Source organism: Python bivittatus, unplaced genomic scaffold (genome assembly GCF_059951505.1).
Source record: "Python bivittatus isolate LINGU-HERP-01145 unplaced genomic scaffold, Pbiv_v1 ctg000080_np1212, whole genome shotgun sequence".
NCBI classification, from domain to species: Eukaryota; Metazoa; Chordata; class Lepidosauria; order Squamata; family Pythonidae; genus Python; species Python bivittatus.
The window spans coordinates 5,195,530-5,216,302 of record NW_028277035.1 but is presented as its reverse complement, the minus strand read 5'-3'; positions in this window follow the sequence as shown (position 1 = coordinate 5,216,302).

Sequence of the window (20,773 nt, the reverse complement as noted above, 5' to 3'; positions counted from 1 at the left end):
GGCCAGCCTGGAGCAGAAACTAGAACCAGCTTCTTTGGAATCCAGAACCAGGATTCACAATGCTAGGAAGGGAATAGGCCAATGTGTGCCAAGACCCCCCATTTGGGCACTGCTCCTGAGAGTCAGTATGAAAGAGTCCTGGAGGAGAGCTTTGCAGGAGTGAAGCACCTTTTCCATATCAGCCCTGAGCAGCAGGGTTCACTTGGCCATATCTGCCCCAGGAGTCATCCTCCTTCCTTCCTTCCTTCTGCTTGAGCAGGGATGGTGATCCACTTCCTTCACACCAGGCATGTTTCCCTCTCACCCAAGTTGCCAGAATCGGATGAAAGAGGCAACACCATTGTTGCTTCCTCCTTCACCTCTTCTTTTCCACAATTCTTTTGAACTCCCGCAGTTGGCTAGGAAGTACAGGGAAGAACTGAGTGATGCCAGCCTCCACTTGCCCACCCTGAAGTCTCCCCTGCTTTGGCTAAGGCAGGTGGAAGGGAGTTCCTGGGAGTGAGTTTAGAAACAGCAGGTGACCGGCAACTGAGAATGCCTCTTCTCCCTACCTCCATCACTGTTCATGATTACCAGCTGGTTCCTCCCACTCTCCTAGTAGGCCACCTTGAAGAAGGCTACCTGGCAGAAGATTACCTGGAGCCCAAGGTAGCCACAAGCGGTCTACGAAAGAAATTTCAGCCAGTGTGGGCAACTGTGCTATGGCCTGTAGCTTGGAAGTCATGGAACACTATTTATTTAAGGAACTCTGGTCTTGATAATATTGAACTGGTGCAGGGTCAGAAAGGAAGACCACTGCGGTGCTGGACAAGCAGTAACTTGGAGTGACTTTAGACTGATTTCCTCAGCAGGGTAAACTGATTTATGTTAATACAAACCTTAGCTCTTTCCAAAATGCTAAGGTACGTTATACCCACAAAATTGTCTTCAAGAAAGATTGTATACATTTGGGATTCTGTTATTAGCTTACAGGATTTTCCCCTCTCGTGTTGTACACATGGAGGTATTAAATGCTATTTATTTCAAATACTTGAAGAATAGGTCATTTATTTCATTCAATGTGCGGAAGGTTCTTTTTTTAATCTTTTACAAATAGCATTTGTTCAGGGAATAAATTACATTGTTTGGAATGCTTAAACTTAAAAAAGCTATTCTTAAGGATTAATTTTTAAACAATTGAATCGTGAGTGTAATATGAATGTAGTTAAGATGATAAATGCAACTAATTTTCTCCCTCTATTAGCTTCTTTCATATGCTACTTACAAATGCCAGTCAAACTCCGCAATCCTTTCATTTTATTATTCAGTGATGAGGTAGCTAGATTAAAAATACATGATGGCATTTTCTGAGTTGGATTTATAAGTACCATGACTGTTTAATTTTGGCCTGCCATTAGCTATAAATGGGCGAAAGAGTAGTTTGCAGACTAAAGACCACCACTGGAAAAAAAAGGGTTGGCTTGAGTAGTACCTTCTATAGCTATGTCACCACATGCCATTTTCAAATTGCAGTTCTGAAATATTATGCTCAAATCTCTATTATTAGTGGGCAATGTAATTGTAGTGCAGAAATAATATCCAGCCAATTTAAAAGTTCAAATTTTTGAGAACATCTAACAAATTTTAATTCCTATTCTTGTCTCAAAACTGTCCCCCCCCCCCCCCGCTCTGGCTTTCAAGAGCTTGGCTCATCCAGAGTTGAATCCTGCCTTTTCCCTGTTGACCTTTATAGTAGCACATCCTGTTGATTTGATAAAATGTGTGAGGTTTCTCTGCTAGCACAAAGCTACCCTTTGGTTTGCTTTATCTTAGATTGGAGGTGGGCAATCTTTTTAGCCTTGAGGGCCACACTAGATGCCAGGTGAGAAGCTCATTAATACCTGGAGGCCATAAGGAAATCCCACAACTGAGGTTGGGAAGTTAAAACAAGACACACACAGACACCTCACAAAACTATGGCAAACCACTTCCACATTGTTGCCAAGAAAACAACAGACATGTCCATGGAGTCAGCAGGGGCTGAGATGGTTTGAAGGAGGCTTTACCTTTATCTAGCAAAAACAAAGCTCTTAAATACATCCCAGCAACAAGTTGGCCATTATATGGTGGATTTGGACAGTAGAGACTGTAGTTCGTTCCTCATAGGTGCTTGCCTTATAGTATTCACAGTAAATGGTAAAGGAGATAGATTGTGGCTGGATTTTCTTACTTTCGAAACATGCCTAGCTCCTTCGGGTTTGAAATTTAATTGTTCAGAGTTCATTTCAGTTGAGCTGGAACCAAGTCTACCAGATGAAACAGGATCATCCTAAATATTCGGCTTTTTAAAGAAGCTATTCTTTCCACTCTATCTAAGGGGGATGCTAAATCCAATTAGAGAGAGAGAATAAACTGTTCCTTAAACTGGCAAATATGACTCACCTCAAGGGATATTTGTGGTTGCCTGTGGTGTCCCTGAAGCTAAATAAAAAAAAGTCACTGCGTATGCTTTCCACTATATAAAACGTATAGGATTGATAACAGAAATGAAAGCTATCCCTGCCTGAAACCCACAGTGTCAGCTGGCTTTGCAAAAGCGCAAACAGTAATTGATGTAAAAAAGACCATTTCCAAGCCATTTCTGATGATTCACACAGATTCCCTGTGTTGGTGGTTTGCTTTCTTTCCTTGCTATTATTTGTTTCAAAAGCTGTTAATTTTAGTGAGCAGAGTGTAAACACCATTAAGATTAGCAGAACTCAGCAAACAACAGGCCGTCTGTTGGAGTCATACACTGCTTCACTTAGTGCCTCTAAGGGCCCTTCCCCATTGCTGAGTTGAAGTACTTAGTGCCCCTAAGGGCCCTTGCGCCTTTTCTACTTGCACTTAACTACAGCACAAACATGTCCTCAAGCACAGCACGTCAGCTTAGCTTGGGAAAATGCCTTTTGAGTCAGCAGAAAATGGTGATGGCATGACACTGAGTGTCCCCATGGCCGATCCTTACCTTGTCTCTGTGGCTTCCATTTCCACTCACTTACCTGACTTTCCTCCAAAGTAATGAGTGCCAAAGCCTACCAGAGTTCATATACCTCAAGATTGTCCTTAGAATGTGTTAGAATAAGGGGGGAACTCTACTTTCATGTTGCAGGATGTCTTAGGTTGGGTACCAGATGAAGGCAATATCATGCAGATCCTACAGGAAAAAAGTATGGGCAGGACATGCTTGTACTGTGGTGAAGTGGAAGTGGGGAAAGGCTGTCCACTGTGCACAGCAGCATCAGTGGAGGGGATCAGATGGGGTCAAAATGGACAGATGGCAGATACAGTATGTCATTGCAATATAAGCCATGCCCATTTTTTATCTATGTGATATAGATACACATACCAAAGGGTCAGGGCTTACATTTGCAATAACATGTCTTCTCATCTTGGTCACTTCCTAAATGGATTATTGCAATGCATGCTACATGGGCTGCCTTTGAAAACCATTCAGAAGCTGTACTTGGTCCACAATCCAATAGCATGGGCAGTTAGAGGCACATCTTCTTACACCCACGTTATATCTCTGCTCTTTGGTCTGGATTGACTCCCAATAGGGTTCTGGATGCAATTCAAGGTACTGGTTACCACCTCTAAAGCCCTTCATGACATGGGACTGGGTTATTTGCCTTTCTCCAGTTGTTTCTGCCCATTCCAGTAGATCTTGCTCTGGGTCTTGTCTATTAAATAAATAATGCCATCAGGTGGGACCCAGGGAGCATGCCTTCTCAGTCACAGCTCCTGCCCTTTGGAACACCATACCCCTGAGACTTGCTTGGCCCCAACCCTGCTAGCATTTTGTACATTCTTGAAAATTGGGATGTTCCCTCAGGTATGGCCACACCTTTTTCTCTATGGGATCTGCATGATTATGAGCCTATTAAGGCTTTTTTTTTTTCTTAGTGTGATTGCTGTTATATGAGTTGGTTAGATTGTCCTCAAGTCCCAATATGTTGTTATTGTATTATTATTGTTATTTTTTTCTTGTTGTATTAGTTTTTTAATCCAAATTGTGTGATGGGTGGCTGTATACAGGAGATTGCTATAATAAATGAACAAATAATGTCCAACATTTTGATCCCACCTGTAGACCCCAATGTACCCGCATTCATGGACCACAACCAAATACTCTTTGGTCTCTCTTTCTCCATGCCATTTTCTTTCCCTTCCTTCCTTCCTTCCTTCCTTCCTTCCTTCCTTCCTTCCTTCCTTCCTTCCTTCCTTCCTTCCTTCCTTCCTTCCTTCCTTCCTTCCTTCCTTCTTACTTTTCTTCACTTCCTTTTTTTTAATATATTTTTTTATCTATTTATTTATTTACAGGACTTATATGACCACCTATCTCATCAATGACTCTAGGCAACTCACAACAATCCATAAAACATAGTTAAAAACATACCCTTACCCCCAGGCACCAGACCAAATATCCTTACAGCTCAACCCCGCCCCATCCAGCCAATGCTTGGGGGACGAGCCAGATCCTTGAAGCCCTCTTCTCACTCCTCACTCCTACTGTCACCTCACCCAATTAACCCTGTCAGCCCACAAAGCTTTAATGATATCTCACTCTTATGACTGAGGTGATGTCATCAAAGATGGCTGGAAAAAACGTATGTGGATCACCACAATCACTTATCTTAACGTACAGGAGCAGAAAAAGAGACTAAACATGAGGACGGAAAAGAGGAGCAGGTCTTGGGACCAAATGAAATATTCTTTAGTGGAAGGTATGAGTACAGCTGCCTTCATGCATATTTTGAGACAAATCAAAACTTAAAAATATTTGGGGCAGCCTGGCTTAGACTGTATTATACATTATTAGGTGTAGAAAGTTAGTTGAAACATCAAAATGAAAATACCTACTGAATGGTAGATTATTTAGGCTGACAGTGACATATCACAAAATGCAGTATGTGCATTAAACCTTTAAAGTGTACTTTCTTAACACCCCTGTACCTGTGATATCTTGTTCCTGACATCGGTTTCCATGGTGACTTGCTCAGTGGACTTATACAAAAAGTCCCCACCATGTGAATAAAGCCTACGTACACCTGAGTGCTTGGCAGGTGTGCCATAATTAAGATGGCAACATGATTTCAGTTGTATAGGAGGGCCTTGATGTAAGTTTTTGCCTGGTGCATCTGACTTCAATCATGCAATAAATAAACCTATACAAATTTGTTTTCACAGTCCTAATGTCACAGGAGTAAATTCACATATGGCTGCACTATTTTTCACATTTGCTAGGAAAATAGTATATTTGATGTAGTCAAGCCCCAAATAGATACACCTACACACATGCCAAGTGTTCAAGTTCTGTACTTCACAGAAAGTATAGAAACCACATCTGTTGAATAGTTTTCTGTGACCTTTTCTTTCTCAAGTCTTGGGTTTTACTTGCCAATAACAACACATGAAGTTTTGTTCACAACCATCACATCAAGTAGTGCGATGACACAAAATCATCAACAGTGATCCACAAACAGCCACTATCAAGAAGATTGATTGATTATGTGCCATCAAGTCAGTGCCAACTCTTAGTGACCACATAGATAGATTTGCTCCATGATGATATCTCCCTAACCTGGTCTTTCCAATGGTGCTCTCAAGAAGACTGTGTTGAATAATATAAAATCACCATAAATTTGTATGCCACCTGTGAAACAAAAGGCCTTTTCTGGACATACAGAATGCCAGGAGATTAGGGGCAGCCCTCTATTCGGCCCAAAATTATACTATGTGATAGAATTTCTACTTAAGTAGAAATCTCTCTCAAGAAGCTTGAAAATGACCTGTGATTTCTTTATGCTGGTTTTTTAGTTTTCCTTTTGTGTGGCACTAACTTTTGCTGAGGCTCAAACAACATAGGTCATATAATGGAGGAAGCTTGTGATTTTTAGAAATTATTACTGCATCTTTTATAAAGAATATCGCTTCAGAAGATAATCACAGAATGCCAAGAGAAGCATATATAAGTAAGAACATTAAGGTCACTTATTTCTGAAGGAAGACATGGAAAGTTAGATATCAATAGATTTCTATTGTAAAGGCAAATGCCAAAAACTGCAAATGCCAATATGAGATCATGAACTGTCAGGATTTTTGCATTTCCTGGAAATTCATTTCATCCCTCACACAGCCTTGAAATTTTTAAATGGTCCTCCTGGTGTGAGAAGCAACATCTTGAGACCCTCCCTTTAGGCTTCTGGTTTATTGTATTTGGCATAGGGGGTATGACATAACAGTTATGAAAAACAAGGTCTCTCTTTTGCCATAAGTGAGTTTAAGTCTTCTAAGCCAAGGTTAACAATCTATATTTATGAGTGGTAGCCAGCTGCCTCAATGCTTTCACATGTGTTTGTTAATGAACGGTAACCTGCAGGTCAGGTTATTATGTAAATAACCATTGTCAGGGTTAAAGGTGAAGAACCCAGTAATGAGTTGTGTTTCTCCATTTCTCTCATAGGTCTGTAATGAATACTGGATATTGCCATTCAAAAGGATTTATTTTTCTTGCTTGGTTTTCTTTTTTAGCTTTATATTTTTTTTGGAATATGGGGACCTGGGTGAATGAAATTTGTAATTAAGTTTAAGCTAGGATTTCTTTTCTCCACCCACCCCACCCCCACCCAGATGAATTGCATATCTGGAATTAGTTGCTCTCCGAGGTTCGGACAATCCCAGATTCCTGTCTCACCCACCAGCCTCCTGTTTTTCCCATACCTGCATTTCCTGGCCTGCTGCACTGCATCTAACCATTTCTTTAGGTTTCTGCATCTTGAGCTTTAGATACCCACACATCAACGGTCTGCATCTTTGCAGATAATGCTTAACAGGGAAGCACAGCCAGTAAGCCATATAAAAGGTTTTTCCATTAGGGAGTTAGCAGCAAACCTTTCAGGATTATTGATAGGTTGTGAACAGAAGGTGTAGCCTCACTGCATATGCTTTTAATATCATACTACGGTGGGATGGAGGAGAGGGGGGTAGGAGGCTGACTTTAACTCTTGGATACTTTATGCTTTGCATCATGTTGCAAAAACAATGACAGCACCCCTTTGCTCAAGGTATTAGAAATCCAGATGCAGCAGCACAACCACTATGGACAAAGTCATTGTTAACCAATTAACCAATTTTTAAGAGTCCAGCATCATGTTCATGTTCTTGACTGCCGCTTTTAATCTATGACACAATCTGAGTATGGGGTTTCAAGTCTGCTAGATTAATAATTTTTACTGGCATGTCAGAATGGATCAGTCCATCAGTCCAGTGCTGACCAACCAACTGCTCCAATGCAATTCATCCACATGAAAGCAGCAGCCAACAGTTAGGAATGTAGGGAGGTAGTTATATTCTACTGTCCAATGGTAGCAATAGTGCTAGGGGATTTTGGACAGGAGTTTTCCCAGTTAAACCTGGGGACAGCAAAGATTTAACCTAGAATTTTCTGCCAGCCAAGGCAGATATTAATTTGCTTCTAAACTAAACGATTGGACAGCCTAACACTGGATGGTCTGGATGGTCCAGAGCTACAGAGACTGCTATCCACTGAAATAGATCTCCTCATCTCTCTGTTCATCAAATCTTTTTAAAGCCATCAAAGCTAATGGGCAGCACCACTTCTTCAGGCAACATATTCCATAATTTATGTGAATTATCTTTTTCTCTCCCTATGCTTCAGTAAAGCAACTTCACTGAGTGATCCTGAGTTTTAGTAATATTCTCTTTAGTTATTTGTTTTCCCTAGAAGAAAGTCTTCAGTGATTTAGGCTTTTCTTCAAGGAAAGGTACTCCGAGCCATTGAATATATGGGCTGCTCGTTTTTGGACCATCCTCCATCCTATGGACATCTTTTTTTGAGACAGGCCCCAGTACTTTGCACAGTACTTCCAAGTGATTCTGGTTGCCCATTTCCTATTATGAAATATGCCTTTTCCCCCTACATACTAAACAGGTGCTTCTATGGAGCCAACGTGAACTTAGGAAAAATACTCACACTTAGTCCTCAATGAAAAAGAACATTTTAGGTGCACTTAATAGGTCTTTGGAGTTTGTAGATCTACTATCTTATTTCCAAAAGCAAGTGATGGTAGACTTAATGTCTGCTGAAGTGTTGATTAGATGACCTATTGTGATATAACAATTCAAGTATTACACCAATTTGAGTCCCCATTTAATTTAATAGCTCATAGGGCGACCTTGGATGCATTAAAATCTCTCTGTCCAACCTATCTAACAGGGTTGCTGTTTTGAGGATGAAATAAGATAAGACCCCATCTTCCATATTTATTGTTTTAATCTTGCTGAACAGATAGACTAGAAATGTAATGACAAATACATAATGAAATAAAGTTGATACTATACCACATTTAGGAAGGGACATTGTTTCTTAGGACACTGTCTTTACTTTACACAACTTGCCTGAGACTGTCTGAAATTTGGCATGAGAGTTGCCACTGCACAGGTTACCATCCTTGTGAATTTAATCATAGTCTCTCTGAAAAAATTACATACAGTAAAATTCAGATTTTAAAGAAATGCAGCTCACAAAACCCAAAACTGATTTCTATGAATTTTTTTACTTCATCCCCTTAAGTTCTGCATTCCCTAAAAAAATTAACCCCTTTGAGTATTCCAGATGTTTGACTCTGAGACCATGGAGCCAACAGAAGGAAGATCTGAGAACACTATTGTTAGATCTCAGGGTGGATTGCACTAGAGGGGTCGCGCATTCTTGTTCTATATTAACATCTTAATTCAAAGAAGGAAACCTCCGCTAGCTTTTTGTGTGATAGAACTGTGAGGTTAGTTTTAGTGCTGAAAACAATTTCCTGGCTTGTTCCAGAGCATTGGTTCTCAACGGGGGTGGTATCACCCCCCGGAGGGCGGTGGGAGGATGCTGAGGGGCGGTGAACTTGTTTTGGGCGGTAGGGGGGCGGTGGGCATGTTTTGGGTGGTAGAGGGGTGATGAGCATGTTTTGGCATTCGAACTTAGTTTTAAAACTCCCCAAAAAATTTATTAAATCGATTATCCGGTTTACACCATTTGTACCAGCAATAAAACGAACTTATGCGATGGCTGCCCTCACGCACTTCTAAGAATGGTGAGACGAATTTGTATTCTAGGTAGGCTGACCTTGAAGAACTCGACACTACGATTCTTCTCCGATCCCAACCAGCACAGCGCATGCGTCAGCTGTCTTCCCACGCGATTAATCGCAGTGCGTGCATTGAGCATCTTTTCAATATGAATGTTTGATTTGACCCATGTTTCTTGAGTTGCTTTTTGTTCGCTTCATTTCTGTTTTTTCCCCTCAGTTTCAATTTACTTTCATTGTTTATTTGGCCAGTGGGCTAGGTAAGTGCGCTTATTAGTTCTTTATCGTGGTCGTGAATTATTAATTTTGAGAAATAGTTATCTTTCCCTCATCATATTTTGCAGCCGCCAACGATGTCGGTTAATAAAAAGAAGTGTCGTCAATACAGTTCCACGTACTTGAAGTTCGGATTTGTTCAAATTAAATTACTTAAAATTTTTGCCTTTTATAATTCAGTAACTCCCCCCCCCCTCCCCATACCCTAAATTACAGGATTTTCACAAAGGGTGGCGTTGAAAAATTTTCCGCTCCTTAGGGGGGCGGCAGCTTCAAAAAGTTTGAGAATCACTGTTCCAGAGACACTCTGTTCCTTATAACTCTGTTCTTCCTAACCAATTACTTTGCATTTGGCTCTCACTGAGGCACCTGGCATTTAGGGAGAAGCAAACGTGATCCTCTAAGCCAAGTGTGCCTACTAGCCTCTAATCTGAATGTTGGGAATTGTGATCCAATAGATCTAGGGAATCCAGGCTTCAGAAGGCTGAATTAGGACCCTCCAGGCCTCTAGGAGTCCATTCCAAACAGGGCAGTTCTGTGTTGTTCTTATATGGCACATCAGAATCGCTCTTTGTATTTGAAATTTTGTTCTGGCAACCATAAAGCAAGGTTAGATATGCGCATAGGGGCACCTGCATTATATCTAATGGAGTCATTGGTGTGATTCATTGTTTGCAGAGGGGGCAGGATGGAGGGGATTTGTATGAACTATGTGCAGAAGGCTTATTTTAGCCATTTGAATAATGTGATGCTGCCACTAGGGTGTCTCAGCAAACGAGCGCTCTCCTATCTCCCAGGCTTTCTAGTTCCAATAAAAGCAAAATATGAATGATGGTCTGACTTGCTCAGCCTCTGCTTTTTGCTTTTATGATTGAGAAATAGTTGTTGAAATTGTCAATAACAATAAATAAAATCAAGCTGCCTGGCTGTGAAGTGAAGGGGAGGGGGGAAACCTTTCTTTGCTGACATACTGTTTCGTTCTTTTGGGCATTATGTATATGGCAAAGCACACATACGGAGAGACAAAATGGAGAGTTTCCAGGGAGATAGGATGGGGCTTTTACATCTTTTATGTAGCCTTAAATCGACTTTCAGATTTGCTGGAGTCAGAGGCAAACATTTTTTACCAGTAATTGTCTTGTGTAGAAGGGGTCCTTCAATGTCACCAAAAGATCTCACTTAAGAAAATAAATGTGCTTTTCATCGCTCATTGGCAGGAGCAGGGTATTGGGGGTGGGGGGGAGGTAATTGGGATCTTTTCCAGTCTGATAACCAAGACAAATAAGAGAGTGGGGGAAGGCAGAATTCCTGTCTTTATTATATTATCCTGCAGTTTGTATTATATGAGAACCACCCTGGAAGTTTTTCTAAAGGACAGTCACTAAATTTTTGAAAGACTCACAAGTAATTATTAGTCAGTAGTAAGTTATGGATGTCAACAGATGGTAGCACCTGGTTGATCTTTTTCTGGACTTTGAAGGTTGAGCCTGGTTACTATTTGGATGGGAGGCCATCAAGGAATTCCAGGGTTGTAGACTGGTCTAGAGAAAGCCAATGTGGTGTAGTAGTTAAGGCACCAGACAGAAACTGGGAGACCGTGAGTTCTAGTCCTACCTAAGGCACGATGCCAGCTGGGGGATTTTGGGCCAGTCACTCTCTCTCAGCTGTAGGAAGAAGGCAAGGGCAAACCACTTCTGAAATCTTGCCAATAAAAGTGCAGGGACTGGTCCAGGCAGTTGCCAGGAGTCAACACTGACTCTAAGGCGCGCGCGCGCGCACACACACACACACACACACACAGAGGCTAGTCTGATAAGTTAGAAAAGCATCTTGAAAAGAAGGAAATAGGAAATCATTTGTCAATATAGTTACTGGGAGTTGAGTTGACTCAAGGATATTTTCACCTCTAATAAGTTATGGAGGAGGGCTATGGTAATTGTGTGGGCTTGGCAGTGTTGTATGCCCTCCCTCCCACATTCTTTCAGAAGAACTCTCTGGTAGCACTAAAGCAGCATTTGAGATGGTGAAACCTACAAGCCAGACCCCACTTTCCAGACTCAGTGTTGAAAGGCATCCCTTTTCTCCACCCAAAAAACAGGGATGTGCTTAGGCCTTGCTCCCTTCCATCCAGTAGGTAGTTGTTGTTGTTTTAATGTAAGCCTTAACCACACACACACACACACACACACACACACACACACACCATTCCTAGACTTAATTATCTGAGAGTTGTACTGTATGCCTACAGGCTGCTCAATTTTGCCAGGGATGGGAAACTACCTTGCAGCACAGATATGTAGGATCATTCCACTCTTTGCTATTTTTGCCTAAGGAGTGAATCTCTGCCATTATTAGGGACCCTCTCTTACCTGGCTGTACCTCATTTCTACTCTTTTAGAAAATAGAAAGCAAATTTCTGAAGTGCCTTTTTTTCTTTCTACAGCTTTGTTCAGGCATTATTGAAATAGGGTGGGGATGTACAAGAGGAAGTCCCCAACAATTTCTCCCTCTAAATTGACAATGTGAACTTGCCTAACCCAAGTGCCTGATAAGTAAACAAGAAAAAATAAAAACTTTTCCACTGGTGCTGCCTTAAGAAACAAAAGTGAAGATGAATGGACAAAGTGTAGTTGTGACCTTGTCACACTTTTTGTGTTCCTTCCTGAAAGCACCCTGGTGTATTCTTTCAGGAAAAGCAGGGATCTGGCAGTGCTAGAAAAAAAAAAGAAAGATGATTAGAACAGTAAGTACCCCATTTCATTTCATAAAAGAGGTGAAGATTTATTTGATCAAAGAAAGGAATTGTTACAACAGGAGCTGACAGAGAAAGCAACTCTCTTCAAGGAAAATAATTTAAAAAGGAGCAAGACCACTATATAAGAGTGACAAATGGAAATAAGAGACAGAAAATATTCTCCACTGCTGGAATTCAAAAATAGTGTTCAAGCCTTCGCCCTCCCACCCCCAAACAACAACAAAAACCACAGGCTTAGAATAAGAGATTGGGCTGAACAGGAGATGGAAAACGTGAGGCCTAAAGAGAAGTAGAGATACAAGTGCTACCTATAAGAGGACAAAGAGTTGTAGCAGTTGGCTCAGAAGTTGACAATAGATTGTAAGAATAACAAAAAAAGAGCTTCCTCAGACAAGTTCAAACTAAAAGGAAGAAACGGTCTACTAGCTGTTCACTGAAGATGGCTAAAGGGTAACAAATAACAAAGAAAAATTGCAGTTACTCAGTTCCAATTTTGATTCAATTTTCAAAGCAGTTATAAAGAGCTGATTGAAGGAGCAGGATTCCTGCTCAAGCTTTATAGAAACAACTAGAAGAATTTGCTGGTGGTCTTGTCAAACCATCTATCTATTACCTTTGAGAAACTCCAGAGAAGTAGATGAATACAGGGTGAAGTATCAGAATACTGGAGGTGAGCAAATGTTCTCCCTATTTTCAAAAATGGGAGAAAGAAGGATCCTGGGGGTTGTAGATTAATTAAACTGATGTTGATACCTGGGAAGATTCTACAATAGGCTATAACACAGTTAATCTGTAAGCCTCTTCAAAGCAGTGCAGGGTTACTAAGCATCATTATGAATTTTCAAAAACAAGTCTGGTCAAATTACTCTGGTCAGGGAATTTCCTTAGAAGATTATGGGAATGCTATGATCATAATAGATCTTGGATTCAGCAAAGGATTTAACAAAAGCACTCCATGACTCTCTGATTAACAGAAAGTTGATTGTGAGCTGAATAGAATGACTATTAAGTAAATCCAAAGCTAACTTCAAACTTTCTTCAAGGGATACTCATCAACAGTTCCTCATTAAACTGGAATGAAAAGGGATACCATAGGGTTTGGTCCTGGGCCCAGTATTCTTCAATATTTTCATTAATGACCCAGATGAGGAAGTGGAAGGAACATTTACTGAATGTGCAGATGATACAAAATTGAGTGGGATAGATCATAATCTAAAAAGGGGATATAAAATAGGGGGATACCTGGCTTCATAGTAGTACATATGAAAAGATTTTGGGAATTATAGCTGATTACAAGCTCCCTGTCAAGTCCAACTCCCCTGAAATCGTGCTTTGCTGCCATGGGTGGGTGAGCTTGTTCCAAGAAGGGATGAGCAAAGAATGCTGGGAGTGTATGCCAAGAGTATGTCATCCCAACAGGGTCATCCAACACATGAAGGTCATACCACGTGCCCAGATGAAGCAAGGAGGCACCTATATTGGGCAGCAGTGATATAGAAAGATGCTGGAGGCCGATGATCACTTTAGCAACAATAACAAAGGCATCATTTCATACTATGTGAGAGAAGGCAATGGTAAACCACTCCTGTATTTTATCAAGAAAATCACATGGAGAGACAGTAGACATCCTTCCCTTAAAGGCTTTCATCTGATGGTACCTAGGAGGTGTGCCTTTGCTGTAGCTGCCCCAGCCCTTTGGAATAGCCTCCCACTTGAGATTCAAGGGCCTCCATCCTTTTAGCCTTCCAGAAGTCCATGAAGACCTGGCTCTTCCCCCAAGCATAGGATGGGGTTGAGTCAGGTGGTCAATAGTATGGGTGTTCTGGATCCTGTTGGGAAGGGCTCCATTTGTATCTTGTTGTTTTTATTGAATGTTGTGTCAGACCCAGCCCAATTACAACGATGAAACAGTTCAGTCAAGTACAGTTCCTTTATTTGCTTACACCTTATAGACAGAATCTTGCCAAACTAAATCCATACTACAGCAACTAGTGGATATACCCTGGGAAATTCTAGGGAGTGGCTGTCCTGAATCTCTTACTGTTCCCACGCTCCTCCTGTGGACTGTGTTGCCTTTTGTCCTGCTGGAATGCCACCTCTCCTTTCTGATAGCCTTGATCTCCCACATGTTGTGAGCCACCTAGGATCACTATGTGAGATAGAAGGCCAAAAGGTTTTTTTTAATAAAAAAAATTGTTTGACAATATTGTGCTGGATGATGGGCCCCTTAGGTCAGATGACACTCAACATGCTGCTGAAGAGCTGAGAATCTTTCAGAGTATTAATGGTATCTATGACTAGCTAGATTAAAGCCTTCAGGATGTCTAGTTGCCGATGTTGCCATGCAGAAAAAAAACCCTCTGAAACTGCAAAAACAGAATTACAGTGAGAACATGGAATGTAAGAAGTATGAGCATGGAAAAGCTCAACACAGCGAAAGATAAAATAAATCAACTACACACACATCTTAGGCATCAGTGAACTGAAATGGATGGAATCACTTTCGGTCAGAAAATCATACTGTTAACTAATCAGAATACCAAAAAACAAAGAAAAAACAGTGCTGCTTTCATAGTCAGGAAGGACACAGCAAAAACAGCGCTTGGCTACAATATAATGACCAAATAATATCAATTGGACTTCACAGACAACCCTTTAATACAACAATTATCTAACTTCATGCTTCAACCACTGATGCAGAAGAAGAGGTTGATGGGTTTTATGGTCAAGTTCAATCTGAACTTGACACAACTTGCAAGCAAGGTATACTGCTTCTGATTGGAGAGTGGAATGCTAACATTAGAAACAGCATGGAAGAAAAAGTAGCTGGGCTATATGTTCTAGGAAACAGCAATGAGGTAGGAGGACAGTTTCTGCCAATCCAGTGGTTTCTTCATTGAAAGAAATGGTAAGCAGCCCTTTACTGGATGTGTTCAAGAGCAGACTTCTATTGGGAATGCTGTAATTTGGATTCCTTCGCTGAGCAGGCATTTCATTTGGTAGACTAATTGGTGATCACACATCATGCTAACCTGTAATATGAATTGCTTGGATTATTTGAGCAAACTATGGCTTAGCCTGATATCCATTTTCTAATTCAACACATGAATGGAATTAGAGCTAAACCAACCCACCCACCCCTATCATTAGATGTATCACATGACTTCTCTTTTGCACCTCTCTGTATCCACTCTTTCCTGGTTTGTTGGTATGGAATTCTGGGACTTTTAATCCAATACATTTCCCATGTTAAGGAAGGTTGGATTAAATAGCTTCAGTAACAGTTGAATATCAGTAGGCCAACTTCAGCATAAATACCATCAATTGGACTTGAAGAATAGGAGTCAGGAAAGACCCAGGCCCTAGTTGACTACAGGAATCTGGAAAGAACAATTCCTAATCAGGATCAGCCAGTGAAATCTTGCTATCTGAGATGAAGGACACAGAAAGACACTAAATTCTGAGAGTGGGGTGGCAGCATGTAATTCTTTTTGCCAGCAAAGAGGAACAGCTAAAGGGCTCCAGAGAAAAGCAGGGTGGTGATGCCAGAGCTATCCCTCAGCATCTGCCATCTCAATAGGTCACCTCCCTCTAATAGTATGCCTACGTTTGCTGTGAAATTCTACTGAATTTGAGCTCAGGTGGATTACTGTATCACATGCTGGAAGGCACATATAGCCTATTAAGTTCAGTTCCTCTTTCCCCCCTCACTAGTATGAAAAGATAAGATATATATTTACATTTTTACATATTACTGTATGTAAATCAATGCTGTCTGCAATTTTAGTTTCCCCAAGAACCCTCTTCAGGGTTCCCACATTAAGCATGTAGTCAGACCCAGCAATCAGAAGATGGGTATGTTCCCACCAGAAGGACTGCTAAGGCGAGGAGATAGCCCACACCATTATTTTGGACCTTTTGATGAAGAATAATCCCAGAAGTTGCTCCTGGCAAGAGATTGAGGAAGAACTCTGGTGCCTTGAGCTATGTTAAGAACCAGGGTGCCAGACCCTTCTTCCTTTCATCAATTCTTTGCCTGGCAACATGTGAGAACAATTCCTTCCCACCTAGGCTGCAGAATTCTATAACTGCATGAATAGAAGATACATGAAAGAGTATTCCATTCCACCTGATAGCCACCTCATTCTTAGCCATACTCCATTAGTTAATGGCCCAGGAAAAAAAGTTATGGAAGCTCCCCTTCCTGTTTTTGCCTTATGTGACCCTGTTTCATCACCACACTGTTGTCTGTGTGGTTGTCCATGTGTATGTGTAGCAGTGAAATAGGTTGAACCGTAGTCCTCTGTCACAAGCTACAATGACATCAAAATGGCAACATGTAGGTCATGATGTCATTGTGGAAATGGCAAGATTATATAATGTGCATCGGTCATGTCATGACTTCTGATGCAGGTATATAATTGGTGTCATTTGCCCAATGTCACAATGCAGGTGTCCTCATTTGCTCCCCCCTTGTCATTTTACAGATACATATGACTTGGGTGCCTGGTGACTTGCTGAAAGGACCATTGTGCATGTGGATGTTTGCCATAAAATCTTTGTGACAAGTCAGAGCTAAGAAAAATAGTCCTGTAACTCTCAGAATGTTTTCCTCATATAAATCACTTGTGATTAGCCTTCCCAGTTCTACTCAGTAAATCTTTAATACGTATTATCTCAAGGTGAGGTGTATGCGCATGTGTGTACCTGTGTGGGGTCAGCTTCCTTTCTTGTGATTTGCAGGAAATTGGGAAATGCTTAAAAGTTGCAAAGGCCACCTGTGGCAGATTAATGTCAGTTCTCATTTCTTTCCCTGGAGAATTTTCACATATTGAAGACCCTAAGGGGTGCATTGACATTCATAGCTCCTCCAGGGGGAGAAACATATGGAGGCTCCATGGGGACACACTTCATGATCTGAATTACCAATCAGTGTGTGTCTCGAGGCTCAGCTGGGGAAAGACGTGCAGATAACAAGACTTCATGCTTCTGCAATTCTCATTTTAATCGCCCTGTTACTAAATATGGTTTTCCTGTCAGTCAAGTCTAAAAGAAGGCTCAGGGAGCAGCTTACTTATCCACTTTGCTAGCGTACCCCATTACAGTTTATGCGACCACACCAGGGCAAGTGATTAGTGATTCACTGCCTCTCTGCTCCAAAAGGAAATCATTTTGTATTGTTTTCAGGTTTTCAATTGAGTGTCACATTCCCATTAACCAAGATCCAATGACAGATGTGTGATACATTCTCCTTCAAAGATGGACAGTCATGTTGCTTTGTGCACCTGGAGGCAGGGGGAGAGAATGGAGCATTGTGTATGCTGATGAGAGCTGGGTTCACAAAGTGTGCTAAGCTATGGCTTGTTTACCTCAACTAGATAGCACCCTCTACTGAAAGCTAATCATGGTTGGATCTGGTTGGTATTTGGATGGGATATGTCCAAGATATATCAGGACTGTAGGGTAGACTGGAAAGTTTTAAAACAAGTCCCAGAAGAAGACACTGGTGAACCACTTCCATATTGTTGCTAAGAAACCTGCCCGATGTATCCATGTGGTTACCAGGATTAAAACTCAATTTAAAAAAGAATTTATTGTGGTTTATTTAGCCATTGTTTGTTGAATAAGCTGCAATTGGCTGGGTTGACATAGTGTATTAAGCCATAAACAACTGACAAATCAGAATGGCTGAGTTGACAGAATAAGTGAAGCCAAGGCAAGCAAACCACATTATGGCTTAGTCCAGGCCACAGGGAACATCTGTAGCAGGCAAGATAACAAAGTAGGTGTGCTCAGATCACACCAGATCAAAACATCACAACCACAGCATCTCTCGCAGTTAATCAGTTATGAAGATTTGGTAGTTTCCCTGAATACCACGTTCCTGCAGATAATTTCTTACACAGTTCAGACAGGGAGTGGGATACACAATCTGATTCCTTTTGATATTCAGGGCTTAAACGTCAATGTTTTGAGTTAAAGCTGTTGTCAAGCTTCCTGGGGCTGATGGGAGTTGAAGTCCAATATGCTTGGAGGCCACTAGGTTGCCTGTCTGTGGAACAGACAATTTATTCAGAAATTGAATAAATTTCAGAAAACTAAAAATAGATCTGATAATAACAATGACCAGCTCTAAAATAATGACAGATCTCAGGATTAGCTATGTTTTCTTTTGTTTCAAAGACTGGAAAATAATTTAATCCTTCCTCTGAGGCATTTTTAAATATGTGGGTGCCTTAAAGAAAAATGAAGCTGTCATTAAAATGGCTCACTCCCCCCCCCCAAAAAAAAACCTTTCAACATAGCAGACTGTCCAAACCTGGCAAGATTTAGGAAAACATAAGAAACTAATTAAGCCTAGCCATAGAATAATACATAATCTCCCGGAATATGCCAGGCATTATGCAGGAAAGAGAAAAAGTTAAAACTATTCCTATTAGTGTGTCTTTATAGCGTGGTAGTGTTGTAAATTTGGAAAGTTTTGGCAGTAGAAAGCTAACAGAAGCAGAATGTCTGCAAATGTTCTTCAATAATCAGCAGCAAAGTTGCCAATGTTTAATTATATGAGAGATGGGGTAGGGGGAGCTCAAAATTGAATAATTATATTGGTAATTGGTCATTTTTAAATCTAATATTATGTATCCCAATATTCTGATGTTACTCAGTAGTTCCTCTTAAGGGGTCTGATGATATGGAGCTTTGCCAGGAAGTCTGAATGAACATACATTATGGGCTTTGTTTCCGAATATGCATCCAGACGTTAATCTCTTTTTCATAATAGCCCATCTAGTTTAAACCAGCTGGTTCTTTTGAGATGTAAGTTTGAAGTCATTACAAAATAAGTCCAGCTGCCGAACAATTTTGAGATTTGATTGCTAAACCTCTGGCATCAAAAATAGAGCTCATTTGCCTGCTGAGGAAAATGACAATCCAGCTCCATTACAGAACTTGCTTTACTGATGCTGGAGTCTCATCCCTGTGAAAGACCATGATCTCCAAATGGGGCTTCCTAGCCATATTTAATTGGAAATCAAAGGTGTTTTTCCTGAAACCTCCTTCTATGGAAAAAACTAGGCACATGTGCTGAATCCCAACATTGTGCTCAGAAAGGTAACATGGACCTACCTTCTCTGATTTCCTTTGGAATTCTGCAAGGAGAAGAGTTGCCTTCTCTTGTTTTTCCTCTTCACCAAATTGTATAAATTGTATCATATAAATAAAATAAACTCTTGATACTTGGAATATTTAGAGACTTTCACACAAAATTCAATCATTCCCCACACCCAAATTGCATTGTTAGTAAGCTACCATCTTTGGATATTCACCAGGTGTTGTCCTGTAGTTTTTACCCTGGACAAGGAAGCTCCGCACATTTGCTGAAGGGAGAGGACCCCACGTGCATGGATGTCTGCAGAGGGGGGAAGAGGGCAAGGGATGCCATTCTGTAATCACACGAATGACAAAAATTATATAATTTGCTGCCAATTGCATGATTGAATCATTTGCAGGATGATGTCATTATTTGTGTGATATGCACATGTATCATATATTATGGCTAGCCTCTCCTCTAGGTATCAGAGTGGCTTTTATCAGATACCTATGCCTGATAGCCAGAAGATGGACCAATTATTGATTTGTGAGAAGACTATACTAAGAAGAAAAATAAACGTATAGTGTCTTTCTTATTCTTCAATGATCAGTCATTCTAAGCCAAAACCAAATAGGTTATAGACTAGGATTATACCTCTTCTTCAGCCATGTTTTGTTTAATAGTGGTTTCTCAAATAAACCATAACTGGCTGGGTTTGCATTAAATGCTGAGCTATAAACCATGATTTACAAATCCCAGTGAGTGGGTTCATATACTGTAACACCCTAAACTGAAAACAACATTTTAGCTTAGAGTACTGTGTAAAACAGACCATAATGTATATCATGATTTATAGTGTAGCATGAAACATGATCCCAGTCAGAACTTGCCTTGAAATATTACCAATCCCATTGTTATTTTACTTTATTATTTTATTTATTACTTCATTCCATTCTATTTTTGGTCTACAGAATATATATGTAAATTGAACAGTGGCAGGTACACTCACATATATGTATGTATGTACATATGTATGTATGCATTAATGATGTATTGATGTATACATTATTTAGTTACACGTGTATGTCAAGAACTGGAAACATCTACATTTTGATCTTTAAAATGAAAATTAAGAAGCAGTACTGGAAATTAGTGTCATCTAACAAAACTGGCAAAGTGATTCAGTATATTCTTTATATATTTAATTGACTGATTAAATTTTCTGCCATAAGCTGTGATGATGGGACTTTACTTAGATGGCTTAAAAAGGGAATTAGAGAAATCTATAAAGAATAGTTCTAACACAAGCTATAAAGCTTCTCCAGACGGTATGCAAATGAACACTAGCTGTTGAAGAGCTTTATAGGCTATTTCCATGCTTTGTTTTCTGGAAGCATCTGGATGACAACTCTGAAATGCAGGATGCAGGATTAGAGGATCTTATTCAGACAGTCCTTTGTTCTTACATCTAGCACTTCAATAAAGCAATCTGAACTGTCTATCTGATAATGGTAGGGATCTGTCTCTCTTCTGCAT